At 46.8% G+C, this 18534-nt stretch overlaps 2 pseudogenes; both read right to left on the reverse strand.

The window, feature by feature from the left end:
* Positions 1–2011: 2011 nt before the first annotated feature.
* Positions 2012–4820, reverse strand: LOC119310471 (annotated as a pseudogene).
* Positions 4821–4904: 84 nt separating this feature from the next.
* LOC119310472 lies at positions 4905–8920 on the reverse strand (annotated as a pseudogene).
* Between the last annotated feature and the right edge of the window lie 9614 nt (positions 8921–18534).

Below are 18534 nucleotides of genomic sequence, written 5' to 3' on the forward strand. Positions count from 1 at the left end.
GCCTTTGACGGCAGTTGTGAGCTTGGATTGAGAAAGTGACACAGTGGTGCAATCAGAAGAGTGACGCAGTTCCTAAGAACACCTAAATTAAGAATCATCGCACCTTAATTACACCTGCATTAGAAAACAAACCGTGATACATATATAACGTAATTGAAAAAACACATTAGCCAAAAATAGGGCTGCCGGACGCCTTCCACCACCATACATCCTCCTCAAAAACTGCCTCCGCTCAGATAAAATAACTTTCACACCGTATCCCCATGCTGGCGCCGCCAGTGTCAAACCTACGCCTGCCCAGCTCTCTCAAATCGCATGCCGCCCCGGCTCAACATTTTGTGGGAGAATACTAGAGCTGTAGAATGCAACAACATCCCTCAAAAGTTTCAATATATACCTTTTGCATAAGAAGTTTGGATATGTTGGTGACTCTTCTCCGTTAAGGAAATCTCCTCCACTCATAACAACAAACTAAATCATTATTCATGTGCCAAAAGAAAATGATTACTTCATTATTAATGCATTATTATGATCTATTGTTCTTTTTCAATATTTCGTAGTACATCACTAAACTTTTATTATTTATTTTTGTTGAACCTATTAACTAGGATGAACATGTTTTTTCTTTGTAAGAAAAACATGCATTGCACGTGCATGCTAACTAGTATCAATGGGTGGACAGATGCAACACCTTGTGTTTGTTTCACCCTTGGGTAGCACCCATGGCCAATTTCGTGCTCATGCACCCCTATTCCTCTACCTGTGAAAATGTAGAGAAAATTATTACTCTACCATATAACATTATGATTATACAGTAATATGTCCACTAGGGTTCACGTAATTAACTTTGAGATTACCTATAACTAAGCAGTGAATCGAACAAAAGCACTGGAAGAAGGTGTTGTATCTGTGCCACTTACATTGTGCATTGATAGCAAATCATATGAGAAGGAACAATATTGTTTAGGTGCGCTTGGTGTACTTCTCCATGTATAGATGGCTACAACTAGGAGGGGCGTTTTGGTACTGGGGTCCAAATGAACCCTATATCCTGGACGTCCATCTCAGCATGGGGATCTGTGCTGTCAAATAATAAATTTCATATACGGTCAATGGTAAATACGTTATAGATTGTGTACGCAGACCGATCGTAGCGGGCAGGTGGGGCTAGCAGTAATGTGGACGGACAGGCAGCAAGTGCGGTTAAACCTCCTTTGCAAAGAAATGGGTACGCTACTTGTCACCATGAAAGAAATGTGTGACCTTTGCAGAGAGTACCCTCAAATTATTTAAGATAAACCCTCTAATTATAGTTGTTAGTTTTTTTTAGATAAAGTAGTAGTTCTTTTTTCCGGGAGAGCGGCGGAATAGGAAAGGTCGGCAAGCCCAGGTGGTCGGAGAGCCCAAGTCCAACCAAAACAAGCCGAGGATATCTCCTCACATTAGCAGCCCATCCATGTAACTGCGGAGGCCCAACGGCTCCCGCGGAACGGCCAAAAATAAAGAGAAAACCCTGTCGCCACTTTTCTTGGCTCGGCGGCGCACAACGAGCGGCGCGACGGGCTCCGCCGACTCCCTCCACCGCCCGCCTTCAAGGTCAGCGACTCACTCCAGCTGCAACCAACACGCGCGCGCGCTCTCCGCCTTCACTGAATTTCTTACGACCCGCTTCGCCCTGCCGTCGCAGCTGATCCAGGTACAGAGACATCACGAGCTCATCGCCCCCGGAGCCGTCCTACTCACCAACGGATGCGCCCCCGACGTGTGGATCCAGGTGAAGGACGATTCATCCGTATCTGTGATTCATGGCCGGGATGCTCGTCTGATTTGGCGCTCGGTTGCTGCAGAGAAGAATGCGAAGATCCCCTCGTCACACTGCAACTCACGGGTCAGTACAGTCTGTACGCGCCAGTGTGAGACTCTGAATTCTGATGAAGCAGCAAGACTGGGCAATGTCGCCGCAGGTTCGAGAGCCAACTGCTTTCATCTATTTATCATTACTGCAATTTGGTCATGCAGCCTTACACATGTCTGAATTCATACACATATTCATAAGATGGCAACGGTGAGATTTTATCATGCCCTCATGCTCATCTTCAGGAGCCCGTGGAGAGGTTTCAGTTCCTGAACAGTTCCTTGAGATGGGTGGACCACAGAGACCTGGGTTGCCGATGTAGATGGATGCCGGGTCGTCCAAAATTTGTAGTTGATTGCCGGAAGGTATGCTTCCTGTCAGATTGTTATACGACAAGTTCAAGTGGGCCAATGATGTCAGGTCTGCCAAACTTGTAGGGATTTCACCAGAGAGCACATTATATATGGGAGAGATCCAGAGATTCCACTGCACGAAGCTCACCAATAGTTTGGGGCATTATGCTACTAAGGTGATTCCATGACAAGTTCAAGCTTTTCAATGCAACGAGCATGCCGATTTCCTGAGGAATCTGCCCTGTCAAACTGTTGCTGGAAAGATCAATGTTTACCATGTAATTAATTCCTGTTTTGTACTCAAGCTGCTGACCTTTTGTGACTACCCAAAAGCTATCACCATTAGTAGCACCAACAGTTCCCGACGAAGGCAGTTGAATTTGGACATATTGGGAAAGGCCATCTTGTTGATTGGGAGTATGAGCCATAGCTACGAGGCTCCCAAGTGAAACTGGTATGTTCCCTGAGATGTTGTTGCTTGCAATGTCTAAGTACTGAAGCCGATTCATCTTGGTAATTTTGGAAGGGATGCCACCAAAAAACATGTTTGACCGCAACCGCAGAAATGCCAAGTATGGTAACTTTGACCTGATCCATGTTGGTAACCTCCCAGAAAATTTATTGTATGCCAGGTCAAGGAATTTTAGCTCTTTACACCTCTTGAGAATTGATGGGAATTCTCCTGAAATATCATTGCTATTCAAGTTAAGCATGCTGATATTTGACCTTTTGGGTATCTCAGGGCAATTGGGCAATGTGCCGTTCAGTAGGTTCTCTGATAGGTCGAGGAACTTCAGTTGCTGCAACTCAAACAGGGAGCATGGAATGGTTCCGGAAAAAGAATTTTGGAAGAGCATGAGTGTTTCTACCATCGGCGCTCCAATATCTGACGGTAGTGCACCCGATAGGTTGTTCCTAGAGAGGTCCAGGTAGACTAGGTTCTTTGGGAGTGCCGGAATCGGGCCATCAAGCTGGTTTGAACCGATATCCAACACGACAACTTCCAATGCACCAAATATAGAAAAAGTGGGAAGCTTGCCAACAAACCGATTTTCCGATAACTCCAAAACTTTCACATTGTGCATTGCCATCCAAAACTCAACGGGAATGAAATCATGTATACTTGTGTTTGCAATATCAAGAATGTCGAGTGTTGGTTGGCTAATCCATGTTGGAAACCAGGGGCCTAGGATGCAAGATCTAAAGCCCGCTGAAGTTAATTTGAATGGAGAGTTCCACGTGCTGTCAACCAGCATAGTTAAGGAGTTATTGGAGATCCATAGAACCTGTAGGCCAGTAAGATTCCTGAAATGCTCTTCGGTGATGATACCATGCAAGTTGTTTGAATCCAGCCGTAACTCCTTTAACCTTGTGAGTTCCCTTATACTGATCGGTATCTCTCCGGATAGTTTGTTATTATGGAGCCAAAGTATGGACAAACTGCTAAATTGCTCTAGCCAATCTGGAAGGTTCCCTGTCAAATTATTTTGGTACAAGTATAGCTGTTGTAACTCATCCGTTGGCAATCTGTGCAATAGATCTTGTATGTCCCCGCCAATGAAGTTGCCCCCTAAGTTGAGGAATCGCAATTTTTCAAGTTTCTTGAAGGTCGATGGCACCATGCCAAAGAAGTTATTTCTGCCAAGGGACAGTGACTGAATGGAGGTCAAGTTTCCCACTGCGTCAGGGATAGAGCCCTTGATTCCGCAGCTATCCATGTAAAAATGTTGGAGAGCAGGTAGGTCCCAAGCCAAGTAGTTGGCTCCAAAGGACGAGTTAAAGGAGTTGGACTCGAGATGGAGGATCTCTAGTGATGTGAGGTTGGAGCGGAACGGCAGCGGCATAGTGTTCCGAAGCCCGCAAGATACTAGTTCAAGGAGTACCAAGGAGGGGAGCATGTTGACAGCATGAGCCCAGTCGACGGTGGCACTTAGGTCCACCCCGGACATGGCGAGGTGGCGTAGCTTCCGCAGGCGCAACACCCATGCGAGATCAGGCGAGTAACAACTGTGGGACTGATGGTAGTCGTAGAGGTCAAGGACGAGCAGGTTGGAGAGGTTTCCGAGGTGGGGAGGGATCCGGCCGCCGAAGTACGAGTTGGCGAGGAGGAGATGTGTCAGGCTCCCGAGTCCACCGATGAACTCCGGGATGGGCCCGCCGCCGAAGTTGTTGGACGAGAGGTCCAGGTGCTTGAGATGACGCAGAGTGAGCAAGGAGGAGCTTATCTCACCTCCAATGGTAGTTCCGGGCACGAGTTCACCTTCCGAGTTGGTGTGGCTTCTGACCTGGAGCTTGACGACATGGCCGGTCCGGTTGCTGCACTCGACGCCGGTCCACCGGCAGCAGTCCACCTCGCCCCGCCATGACAAAAGGTAGTTGCTCGGGTCGGTGAGGCCAGCCTTGAAGGCGAGAAGCGCGTCCCGCTCGCGGGGGATGCAGAGGGTGCCTCCTGGCGCTGCTGCTGGTGGCGGTGGTCGGAGTTTAGGCACGACTGCGGCCGACGAGCTCCGGAGGAAGAGGAGGGACCACGTCGCTAGGAGGATCACCACAACTCGGATCAGATGCCTTGGCCTCGTCATTTTCCCGGTAGCAACAGCGAAATGCACCGTCCGCCAACCAAGCTGACTGAATTGAGATGCGAAAATTGGACTGTCGGTTGTATATCCACAGCAGCATAAAATTCCACATACCAAACAGGGTAGCTCGTCAAAGTCGTAAACGGCGGCAAGTTGAGACCAGCACATCCACGCACTGCTTGCTGTCTGCTGAGCTCAGCTCCTTTGTACAGTACACATTAACTACGTTACAAAATAGTACTCCCTCCGTAAAGAAATATAAGAGTGTTTAGATCACTACTTTAATGACCTAAACGCTCTTATATTTGTTTACAGAGGGAGTAGTAGGAATTTTCTTATGATATCCTAGCTAGCACTCCATCTCTGACTCAAAACGTTCTAGAGTACAGTACTATCCAGTGGCTAGTTTTGGGGATGGTTTGGTTTCTATCTCTTTCAGTATACTTAGAACATTACCATTTTTTCGGGTTTCAGTATATCACCTAAACTGATTCGTAGCTCTGCTGGTTTGGCATGGCGGCCCTACCCGGCCCGACGGCGTATCCCCAGGGTACCAGCTCCATGTAGTAAGTGTGTGTTCATGCGTGTGTATAGTTTCGTGCCAAAGGTGTGGTTGTCGGCGTTGGTGCCTAGGTGAGTCGTTCGTGTCCAGGTTTTTTTCGGTCGCCATGATTCGCGGGTGAGACAATCGTCTGATTTGGTGCTCGATCGGTTGTTGCAGAGCAGACTGAAGATCCCTTCGTCACATTGCAACTCACACGTCAATACCGTATGCGGCAATGCGAGGCTCTGAATCCTGATGAGGCAACAAGCTTGGGCAATGTCGCCTCAGGTTCGAGAGCCTCTGAATTCTGATGAGGCAACACATAGGACAATATTTATTATCACTGAAATTTTTGGTAATACAACCATACACATGTCTTACTTCATATACGTATCCATAAGATGAAAACATGCACATTTCATCATGCTACAACTTAGATGGCAAAGAAGAGCGTTACATAAGACAAAAGGGGCTTAATACTAATCCCAGATTCATAAACTATGTAAGAACATAAGTTCCAGCTAGCGATGATCTCAGCCAGCCCTTACTGCATTTTCCTTGCCAGTGAAGCCCGACTCAGTGCCACTTTCACATAAATCCAATCATACATGCTGTCACAAAACGAGAACCAACGATTTCTCCAATTCCGCTTGAACAAGAAGCCACAAAAGACAATCCAGAGACCAGCTAAAAACTCGGTGCCAATACCGAGGTATAATGACAACACATCGCTCATGCCCTCATGCTGATATTGAAGAGCCCGTGGGGTGATTGCAGTTCCTGAACAGTTGCTTGATACAGGTGGACCACAGAGACCTGGGTTGCCAACATAGATGGATGGCTGGTCATCCAGAGTCCTTAACTGATTTCCAGATGGTATTGTTCCCATTAGATTGTTATATGACAAGTTCAAATGAGTCAATGATGTTAGAGATGCTAAACTTGTAGGGATTTCACCAGAGAGCTCATTACGAGAGAGGTCGAAAGATTCCATGGCCCGTAGCTCACCAATAGTTTGGGGTATTATGCCGCTGAGATGATTCCAAGACAAGTTCAAGTTTGTTAATGCTACGAGCATGCCAATTTCCTGGGGAATCTTCCCTGTTAATCTGTTGCAGGAAAAATTAATGTTCACCATGTACGCGATTCCTGTTGTGTATTCAAGCTGTTGACCCTTTGTGACCACCACCAAACTATCCATATCAGTGGGATTGATGAGGTACATATATGTGGAAGCCAATCGAAAGCGGACAATTTGGAAAAGGGCATCTTGTTGGTTGGGAGTATGAGCCATCGCCACAAGATTCCCAAGTGACATTGGTATGTCCCCTGAGATGTTATTACTTGCAATGTCTAAATACTGAAGCCCCTTTATCCCAGTGAGTTCAATAGGGATACCACCAGAGAACATGTTTGACCGCAACCGCATAAATGCCAAGTATGGTAACTTTGAACCGATCCACGTCGGCAAGTTCCCAGAAAATTGATTGTATGCCAGATCAAGGAATTTCAGTTCTTTACACCTCTGAAGAAACGATGGAAATTCTCCTGAAAGATTGTTGTTATTCAAGCTAAGCATGAAAAGATTTGAAGTTTCTGGTGCATGAGGGCAATCTAGCAATGTTTCATTTAGTTGGTTCTCTGATAGGTCTAAGAACTTCAATTGTTCCAACTCAAACAGGGAGCATGGAATGATGCCGGAAAAGGAATTTTTGAAGAGCATGAGTACTTGCATCTTTGGTGCTCTAATATCTTTTGGCAGTTCGCCTGATAGGTTGTTCCCAGAGAGGTCCAAGTAGAGAAGGCTCTTTGGGAGTGTTGGAATCAGGCCAACAAGTTGGTTAGAACTGATATCCAATATCATAGCTTCCAATCCACCAAACAGAAAAACCGTGGGAAGCCTGCCAACAATTCGATTTCCCGACAAATCCAAAATTTTAGCACGGGAAACTGCAGCCCAAAACTCATCAGGAATGGAATCATGTATACTTGTATTTGAAATATCAAGAGTGCTGAGTGTTGTTTGGCTAATCCATGTTGGAAACTGTGGTCCTAGGATGCAAGATCGAAAGCTCGCTGAAGTTAATTTGAATGGAGTGTTCCATGTGTTGTTAACCAACATGGTTAATGAATTATTGGAGAGCCACAACACTTCTAGGCTAGTCAGGTTCATGAAATGGTCTTCAGTGATTGTACCATGTAGGTTGTTTGAGTTTAACCGTAACTCCTTTAAATTTGTGAGTTCTCGTATACCAACGGGTACCTCTCCAAATAGTTTGTTGTCATTCAGCCGAAGTGTTGTCAAGCTGCTAAAGTGCTCTAAACGAGCTGGGATTCTCCCTGCCAAGTTGTTGTGGTTCAAGTGCAACTCTTGTAACTCATCTGTTGGCAAACTATGCAACAATAGATCTTCTATGCCCCCGCTAATGAGGTTGTGTGATAATTTTAGCATTTGTAGTTTCTTGAGTTTCTTGAAGGTCGATGGCACCATGCCGGAGAAGTTGTTATTATCAAGGAACAGTGATTGGATGTAGGTAAAGTTTCCGACCTCGGCAGGGATAGGTCCCCAGATCCCGCAGCTATGCATTTTAAGAATTCTAAGAGCAGGTAAATCCCAAGCCAAGTAGTTGGCTCCAAAGGGCGAGTTAAAGGAGTTGGAGTCGAGGTAGAGGTCCTCTAGTGATGTGAGGTTGGAGTGCAACGGTGGAGGCATAGTGCTCTGAAGTCCGCAAGATTGTAGTTCAAGACTTACGAGGGAGGGAAGCATGTTAACAACATGAGCCCAGTCGACGGCGGTGCTAAGGTCCACCTGGGACATGCCAAGGTAATGTAGCTTCCCTAGCTGCGAGACCCATGCGAGATCAGGCGAGTAACAACTGTGCAGCTGATTCGAGAGGTCAAGGATGAGCAGGTTGGAGAGGTTTCCGAGGTGGGGAGGGATTTGCCCGCCGAAAAACGAGCCGGAGAGGAGGAGATGCGTTAGGCTCCGGAGGCCACCGATGAACTCCGGAATGGGCATTCCACCAAAGTCGTTGAACGAGAGATCAAGGTGCCTCAGATGTCGTAGAGTGAGCAAGGAGGGGTTTATCTCACCTCCCATCGGCCAACCCATGGTGTTAGACCCGTAGAGCTCAAGCTTGATGACATGGCCGGTTCGGTTGCTGCACTCAACGCCTATCCATTGACAGCACTCCTTCGTCGGGTGAGTGTCCGCCCGCGATGCCGCCAAATCCGTCCTTCTCATGTGGCCGCCGAGGCCAGATCCGGTGCCCCTGCTCAGCTGCATCCTGCATGCCTCATGTGAGGAGATGGGCACCTCCCGTTCACGCTCGCGGGTGGGCGCGCGGCGCGGCCACCCGCTTCTTCCTCGACAGACCTCCGGTGCAGCGGCCTCGTCCAGTTACTGCTGCTCCGCCTCGACCTCCGTTCGCTCTGCTTGTGGCGGCCAGGCTCCGACGCCTCCTTCCCCGGACCGATTCATGGCGACCTTCGGGCCGGCCTCGCCCTCCTGCTGCTCCGACGATGGGAGCCGCCCTGTCCTCTGTGGCTGCTCCTGCTGCCTGCGTCGCCCCCGCCCGTCTGCCACCGCCATCTGTGCGTGGCTTCGCTGCGGCCTCCCTTGCCTCCCGCAAGGCTAACCCGACCGTGCATGGACGACTGGTCTTGTGTGAGGTTTCGTCCACGTCCGAGTCGTCGGCCAGCTCCAATCTGGTCCTCGCGACGCCAACACGTACCGCATCACCCGTCATTGCTGCTGGAGATGGCGGTCATGTCATTGGGCCCTCTTACTGCATGAGGGCTGGAGAGCTGCTGGCTGCCTCGGGTGCTTTTGATGCTTTGGCTACGGACATGGTGCGGTCTTCGTGGAGCTCCCTCGATGACTGACATTATGATGAAGATGATGAGGATGGAGTAGAGCCGGCCCCGCAAACGCCGCTGGTTTCCAAGTGCTCCAACGGGGTGAGCGTTGAGCGTGAGGAAGCTACCTGCAAGGGTTGGCAGGAGGTGCGGCTGCGGCATGGTCCGCATCGTCTAGTGTCACCAGCTCCGGCTTCGTCCCCTCGGCCCATCCCCGCGTGGCTCCATGGTCGATGATGTAGGTGCCTTGTTACTGGACATCGTGCGGCGAAGTGCAGGGATCCCTTTCGATGGTCGTGTTGCTTGGGGAATGGTCATTAGGCCCGTGAGTGTTGGAATGCTTGGCGTCCCCTCAGCTTGGTCAATAACCATTCTGCTTCGTCATTGTTCCACCTCGACACCATCATCTTCATCCACCTTTATGTCAGGCATGGTCTGATGCCACACACGCTTCCCTCCAAGGAGATCCGACGTGACTCCTCGGCGTCGGTTGTTTCTTCTTCTGCTGGTTCTCCAGCCTTTGTTGAGGTGACACTTCAGCCTGTCTTTGCTGCACAAGCCGAGCTGCTACACTCTGAGCTGCAAGGCATGGCTTCCTTGCAAATGGTGATGGCGATTCAGCCTCTGAGTGATGTGGTTGATTCAATGCATGGATGGTTGCTGCGGGCTGAAGAGCCTTCTGGAGCGAGGTTGCTCTGGGCAGGCTATCTCCTGTAACGGCTGAGGCGCCACTCCCTCCTATGTCGCCTCCTCTGCCAAAACTTGTTGTTGACTTCGAGGGCGACAAAAATGTGGGTCTCTATGGCTGCTTCTCCCCTCGTGCTTCGGGATTCTTGCCCTGTGTTGGGTCTAGTTTGGCGCCTCATGTGTTGCCGGACTTCGAGCGTGAGGCCACCGCTGAGGTTGTGTCCCCGGTGCTACAAATCATGTGTGAGCTACAGGTGTTGTGTGGGAACCTGTTTCGCCTTTGTCGATGGAGCAACTCAAGTTGGACTCTCTCCAGACTTTGGAGGTGGACCTGGTGTCCTCACCCCCCCCCCATGGAGCCTTGCCAGGCGTCAAACAACCTACCTCTCGGCATCATGGCGCGCGGCATTTTAGATGTTGTCGCCATTCCCTCGTATGTGATCATCGGGCAGGTGATGCCTGTGAGTGGCATGACCATTGAGCCACTTATGTTAGCACCTACCTCAAATTCAAATGCTCTCTTCGTGAAGGAACTTTGTGACTTGCTAGCCAGCGTGAAGATTTCTAGACCTGGTTTGGGCAGGTCAATTGCTTGCCTCCTGATGGGGGCGCCAATAAGGGACAAACAAAAGAAGGTGGGCAAAACCAAGAGTGGCGCCAAAGGCAAGACGTCTTTGGCTACTTGTCGGTTTGACGTTCTGGGTTCGGAGATGCCTCGGGGTTTGTGGATGTTGTGTATTCAGCGAGTGTGATGGGCCGCTCGTGCTGTTGTGGGGTTTCATGCCATGTGAGTAGTTTGTCTGTGCTCCATTTGTATTGGTTTTCGCTCGGTTTTCCGTTAATTAACTGGGCAATTCTCTTCATCTTAATTAATCGATGAGGCAAAACTTTTGCCTCCGTTTCAAAAAAAGACAATAAGCAACCCAAGTATATCGTCAACACATCACTCATACCCTCACACAACATTATGGTCTTAGCGGTGTTAACTTTATCTGTATTTTTCTTATAAAAATGCACCGCCATGTCAACTTTTATTTCAATGAATCAACTACTCCCATCGTCCCATAATATAAGATCATTTTTTACACTACACTAGTGTAAAAACACTCTTATATTATGGGACGGAGGGAGTACTTCGCAAACCTTTCTTTTGGCATTTCCATGCACATGCATATTTTTTGTTTCCTAGTTGTTGTTGTTGTTATTGTTGTTGTTGTTGTTGCCTCATTGCATAGGCAACACGTTGCCTTTGTACCGGATTATTTGGGTGTTTTTATTAAACCTCGAGCACTATTTATTTCGTCGTTCCTCTGGAAAGGTGAATAGTATCCTCTCCCCTTTTGCCCGTTTCTTCGAGACTCACCGGACACATTGCACATAGCCTTGTGGCACCATCTATACTTATTTTGTAAATAGGAAGTAAATGTTCTCAATACAAGTCGTAAGTTTGCATGTGGCCTAATTATATTATACCAAGGCCGCACATTGAATTCGTGTGATTTGAAGTCCGTTTGCTACCCAAACATTTGAATATGGGAGGAGATAGTAGGCGAATAAATACTAAACAATTTTGCTAAATAAAATGTCATGGTCCTTTACTCCCCCTCTTCTCTAAGCCTAGCCATCTACACAGCCCAATCAGCCCACCTAAATCCTAGTCCAGTTAGCCCACCTAAATCCTAGCCCAAATAGCCCCATTAACCCTTCCTACAAATAGTAGCCCCTTCCTACCAAATATGGACTAAACTCTAACCCCTCCTCATTTTTCGCGCTCCTCCTAACCCTAGCCACCACTTGGCATCTGCCAACCAGCCAGCTACCTCTTCCCTTGATCCGGCGGCTCCAGATCGAGATCTGATGGCCCCTGGCCGCGCAATTCGACCCCTGCAGCCGAAGGCCCGCCGCCGGCGCTCCCGAAATCCGTCTACGCCCGCTCGCCTCACCCAAGCATTTGTTCGCCTTTCCACCCGACCGAGTGGGAGCTCGCGCCAACACCAGCCCTTTTGGGGACACATTGCACGTCGCCACCGGCGAGCAACTAGCATCGAGCGCTGCCGCCGCCGCTCCTCCCGGTAAACCCTCCTCCTCCTCTCCCGGTTTCCCTCCTATCCCTCACATTCTAATCCACGCGAGCTGCCGCTGTTCTACAAATCTCGCTAGTTTTATATAGAGATGCCAATATCCATACATTAGCTATATAGAAGTATATATATATGTGGGTCTAGCTACAATATATAAAATGTGTACATGAGCTGATTTTAGTGTTTAGATTCTAGCAAATTTTGCCCGATTTTTTGTATGGCCAAGTTGTATGTCGTTATCGTAATAATTTATGGGGCGTTTTACCCCAAATATGCTAGTGAATATTGGGGAGGGTTGGAGGCCGGCAAGCAATCTAGATAGATCCTGAAAGAGATGGGGTGGGGCAATTTCTCTTCTCAGGACCAGGACATGGGGGAGAAGAAGGGTGAAGGAGGGGCGCGCAGGTTGAGCGAAGGAAGAAGATTAAGCCTTTGCTTGCAAAAAAAGAAGGTTTGGAGGAGGTTCGGCGGTGGGAAATTCTCTTTCATTCGAGTCAGAGGCCCATGGGTTGACACGAGCACCTCACGACTCGCAATCATCGTCGCATGGTGGGCGTCTTCTATGTCATATGTAGGGTGTTGTCATGTCATCATTTGGAGGGTCTCTCTCAGTCGTGTGTTTCCTTCTCGATCATCTATGCCACACACCTCGTGTCGAGGGCAAGCATGCACACCCCTCAATAACAAACAGTTTTGCAGCCACACATGGCATTCTGGTCCCCTTCACTACCCTATAGGGTCGAGAGCGAGCACACACACATTGCCTTGCATGAACCCAGATCCTTCCTCTCCAATGAGCCAGTGCTAGAGAACCATAGAAATAAATAACAAGGAGTTGGCATCGAGGAGGTGTCTCGGGCATGAAGCGTAATAGTAGAGGCAAAAATGGAATGGGAAAACACCGGTGGGCCTCCCAAGATTCAAAATACTCTCTATGGACGCCACATCCCCTTCTGCCACCACCTTTAAGTCACACAATGCTTGTGTTGTGTTGCACATTGGATGGCCAACATTCTATCACTCTGGAATAAGAGATCTTGTACACGCATTTTTTGGTGCTTCGGGGGAAAAAGATTTTGTTCCAGGACATCATATTGGGTAAATAAACTTTGTACAATGGCTCCGGTGGTAAATTTTTAGAATGGCATACAACCAAAATAATATTAATGGAGATGAGACAAAGGCATATTTTGAGATTTTAGTCAGACCCAAGTAAAACAAGAAAAGGAAAAAAGATGGTTTCACCCCTATTTATTAACCCATTTCATCAATAATGATAGACATGCACATACATGGATGAACGAGGGAAGACGGTGCAATGTCACACAAAATGAATGATTTCTCAACAAGATTAGGGCAACTGGCTGGCATCAGTTACCACTAGCCTCTCCTACTTTTTTTAGAGGCACACGCGAGCCGATATTTATCTCTTCATTCCCATTCCTATTTTTTGTCAAAGATTTTAGGCTTCTCCCCCTTGCTCTACCAAACATCTGGAGCTCTTCCATGGACATCACGGTCCCTTGCTCCCTTGAGTGGAATGGCGGCGGCGGCATGGTGAACGTCTCCCCTGAGAGGGATGATGCCCATGGCGAGGAGAACAATTACACCTACAGCATGGAGAGGGTCGCCACAAAGACTAGCAATGGTGCCTACAGCATGGAGAGCAACGGCGTTTTGCTGCAGATCGAGAAGACCCGCCACCAGGTGAGCGAATGACCTCCTATTACCATTGGCACTCCCGCCTCTTTTGCACTGGCAACTCCTCGTGGATTTTGACCACCTATTACCATTGGCCCTCCCCCCTCTTTTACACTGGCAACTCCTCGTGGATTTAATACTTTTCCGTTCTGCAGTGCCGTCAGAAAATGGCAATCAACTTTATGGCAGCTTGCAAGAATATGCAGAAGTCTCGGTTGTGCTCACTCAAGTACTGTCGAAATTGCTTGCGTAATAGTTATAAAAAGAGTTTCTGCTATGTAATTTTTGTGTTTCCATGGGGCCGACCATATGATGTATTGTTCTTGTTTCTTATTGGTTTGTTTATTAGGTACGGCGAGAATTATATAAGAGTGGGGCTGCAAGATGCCTGGAGCTGTCCAAAATGCAGGGGAGAATGCAATTGCAGTGTATGCATGTGAGCGATGAGAAGCTAATACAATACAATACACGAGAGATTATGGAAATTTGAATTTTAGGTAAATTTCATAGTATTATGGTTTTTATTAGTAGGACCAACAATGGAGAGAAGCCGACCGGGAATTTAACCCGAGCTGCCAAGGCATCGGGGTGCTCCTCCGTCCACGAGTTTCTAAACAAGGGGCGTACGTGGTGGCTGCAGCACAGAATTTGGTAATCCCTCTCAAGGTGAATGCTTCCTCCTCTACATTAACTCTTAAGTCTATATTTAGTTCTTTCAATCATTTGACTTCGTATTTATAGTATAAGAATCCATCCCTCCTCAAATATATACAAGACAGTAATAACATATCACATTTGCAATTAGCTGTCTGACAATTTGACCAGCTCCATGCCATGTAGGTCATCAGTACAAATATATCTCTACCTAATAGTAATGTGAGGGGTGCTTCTACCCGTCCGTCGTCACTTTTGCAACAACAAAAAAGCCCTGTACTCCTTCAAAATCAACCTGCGGTAGATTGTTAAGTGAGAAAAAGCGATTGGCTTTTTTTTAGAAAACCTTCTGATCTTTAGTTAATCAACCCGTGGAAAAAAATGATTCACTTTTTCTCGGAAAATCCCCTGATCTTTTGGTTAATCAACTCGTCGTCCATCTATTATTTTTGGCAGTTTTAAATGATTTTTTAAAATATCCATATCTTTGAAATCGTAGCTCTAATTTAGATATGTTATATATGGAAATTGATTAGAAAAATGTGTACAGTCTATGGTGCTATTTTACCTGTTAAATACTTTAAAAATGCGATTCCAATATTCATATCTTCTAAACCCTAACTTCAATTTTGACATGTTATATATGCAAATTGATTAGAAAAATGTGTAGAATTGAATATGATATTTTTAACTGTTAAATATTCTTAAAAACTATTTAGGGGACAACCTTAATCAATAGCGCATGATTCGTCTTTCTTGCGTACTTGCTACATCCGGATTGGAAATCAACACCTCGGCAAATCAGTTTGGAGAACAAAGAAACCATCTATAACCAGGAATGCACGCCTCGGCAAAATCTCCTGGTGAAAATGTAGATTTCTCATTTTCTGGAGAGAACGAAAGACACCTTAGAATTGACCACATCCTAATGTGTTGTGATTGTGTGAGCACTGAGGCCACTATCGACAAGGGTGGGAAGGAGGATAAGCGGCATCATAGATGTGATGCATGTGGACCCGTTGAGGTCTTCAGTCATGATTATTGTGCTAGGGACATGTGGTTTTTTCCTGTTACAATGCACGGGTTCTTTTACTAGTGTGAAATAAATATGTGAATGCATAAGTGCATGCACCCACCCTAAAATTAAGATTTCTTGCATAGTAAAAAAATAAAGACCATGTTTTTAGGTGAATGAAACATATAATTTCCATGTAAAGTATTCTTGCATAGTTGAAATCTTCGACAATGTGTGGAAGTGTGTCCACCTTAACTCACCTAGTTCTATGTAAGTATGTTATTACCTCAGTTCCGGGTTTTTTTAACATGGTAAATAGTAATTTATTTCCTTTCATATGTAAATCTATCATGGTTAATTATGATAAATTCATCAATTAATTCCAAACATAGTGCATAGCAACATCTTATTTGTTAGTTAGAGTGCATTTTTATCATATGCCACTTCGTTTTTGTGGTGGATATACATGTATATTTATAGGCTAGGTAAAAGCCTTCAGTTATTGATTTCCTAGTTTCTTGCTTGCACTTTTAGGGATAAATCTTCTCCTAATATTTTCTCCAGCATTCATCTTATTTATGAATTGGATAAAGCATAGAATTTTGGTAACAAATTAAGGTGTTGTTTTCATTTTTGTTGTTGTTGAAAAAACAGTAACTTACTCCTTACTCTTGCCTTCTCAGAGTGCAGACGCTGCTAAATTTGAGGCTAGTGCAGGTGCATTATGTTGGGGAACGTAGTAATTTCAAAAAAATTCCTACGCACACGCAAGATCATGGTGATGCATAGCAACGAGAGGGGAGAGTGTTGTCCACGTACCCTCATAGACCGAAAACGGAAGCGTTATGACAACGCGGTTGATGTAGTCGTACGTCTTCACGATCCGACCGATCCAAGCACCGAACGTACGGTACCTCCGAGTTCAGCACACGTTCAGCTCGATGACGATCCCTGGACTACGATCCAGCAGGGTGTCGGGGATGAGTTCCGTCAGCACGACGGCGTGGTGACGATGATGATGTTCTACCGACGCAGGGCTTCGCCTAAGCACCGCTATGATATGACCGAGGTGGAATATGGTGGAGGGGGGCACCGCACACGGCTAAGGAACGATCACGAAGATCAACTTCTGTGTCATGGCGTGCCCCCTGCCCCCGTATATAAAGGAGCAAGGGAGGAGGCCGGCTGGCCCTAGGGGGCGCGCCAAGGAGGGGGGGAGTCCTCCTCCTAGTGGGAGTAGGACTCCCCTTTCCTAGTCCAACTAGGAAGGAGGAAGGGGGAAGGAAAGAGAGGGAGAGGGAGAGGGAAAGAGGGGCCGCGCCCCCTCCCCTTGTCCAATTCGGACTCCCCATGGGAGGGGGCGCGCCACCTCCACTAAGGCCCAATACTTCCCCGGGGGGTTCCGGTAACCCCTCGGGCACTCCGGTTTTCTCCGAAATCTCCCGGAACACTTCCGGTGTCCGAATATAGTCGTCCAATATATCAATCTTTATGTCTCGACCATTTTGAGACTCCTCGTCATGTCCGTGATCACATCCGGGACTCTGAACAACCTTCGGTACATCAAAACTTATAAACTCATAATAAAACTGTCATCGTAACGTTAAGTGTGCGGACCCTACGGGTTCGAGAACTATGTAGACATGACCTAGAACTGTTTCCGGTCAATAACCAATAGCGGAACCTGGATGCTCATATTGGCTCCTACATATTCTATGAAGATCTTTATCGGTCAAACCGCATAACAACATACGTTCACTAGTAGAAAAGGGGGCAATGGTCCAGGCCGGGTCAGCCCATTAGTCCCGGTTCAATCCAGAACCGGGACCAATGGGGGCATTGGACCCGGTTCGTTAGCCCCGGGGGCCGGCCGGGCCACGTGGGCCATTGGTCCCGGTACGTCTGGACCTTTTGGTCCCGATTGGTGGGACGAATCGGGACCAATGTGCCTTGCTCCTGGCCCACCACCATTTGTCCCGGTTGGTGGCCTGAACCGGGACCAAAGGCTTCCCTTTAGTCCCGGTTCAAGCCACAAACCGGGACCAATTAATTGCCTATCTATACCCCGCGAGCAGAGCACTCTCACTGCTCTGTTTTTCGTGGCCGGCGAGGAGAGAGCTTTGTGGTGCTCTAGCTCACCTCCTATGCACACGAGGTGTTCGATGGAATGCCCGAGCCACACTACTTAAGCTTTCTCCTCTCCAAGCTCCACCTCCAAGCTCCATTTTTCTCAATATTTGTCTAGGTTTAGCGGTCTGTCACGTCCCGTCCCCGTCTTCACCGCCGTCGATCGCCTGCGCCGATCTCGTCGCCGGCACCACCGTGGTGAGCCTCTTGTTCTTATCTTCTTTCTGAAAGGAAAAAAAACTCTTACTTGTATGTTTATATAGATACTTGTATAATTTTCTTACTTTTATTATTGCATCTTATATAGTGCGATGGTTTTGGTATCCGCCCCCGTCGGCCCTCGTCCTGTCTATGATTCAGATGTGGTATATATTATCTTTTCATAACTATTGGTTCATTTATTGTTTATGACAATTATGCCGACCAACGTGACATAGATTTTATTTATCTAGGAGGTTGTTGAACCGGAAATTCCAACCGACCCTATTGTCGAGAGGTTAAATTTAGTTGAAGAAGAAAACAATTTGTTGAAGGAAAAAATTAGAAAAATTGAGGAGGAGGAGATGATATTGGAGTTGCATGTTGCGGATGTCGTCGATGATCACAAGATCAAGATGGATGCAATGCGCTTGAAGATTAGAAAGATTAGAAAATATGCCATTCATACCGAGGCTTGGTATCATTATGCCGTTGAATCAGTTGTTACATTGGTTGCGATTATGATCGCATTTGTTTTCGCATTGAAATGTTTTACATAGTTTCAGTGTATGATACCATGCCAACTTTGTAACTGACGAGTATGATATCATTGTCCGTTTTGTACATGCACATGCTATGTGGGTCAATTTATGATACCATGCCAAATTTCAACTTTTTCATAGTTCATTTGAAATGCTTTAATGTCTTATGGTTCGGCCCTCGTAATAATTAAAAATAGCAACAATAAGTATTTTGTTGTAAGTAGAAATAAAATAAAATAAATAAAGCAAGAAAGAAAACAAAAAAAACAAAAAAAATGTTTTCAAATTTGAAAACTAATGGCACTAACAGAAAGTTTATAATTTTCCTAAAACTAAAAGCAAA

Source organism: Triticum dicoccoides, chromosome 5B, assembly GCF_002162155.2.
Source record: "Triticum dicoccoides isolate Atlit2015 ecotype Zavitan chromosome 5B, WEW_v2.0, whole genome shotgun sequence".
NCBI lineage: Eukaryota > Viridiplantae > Streptophyta > Magnoliopsida > Poales > Poaceae > Triticum > Triticum dicoccoides.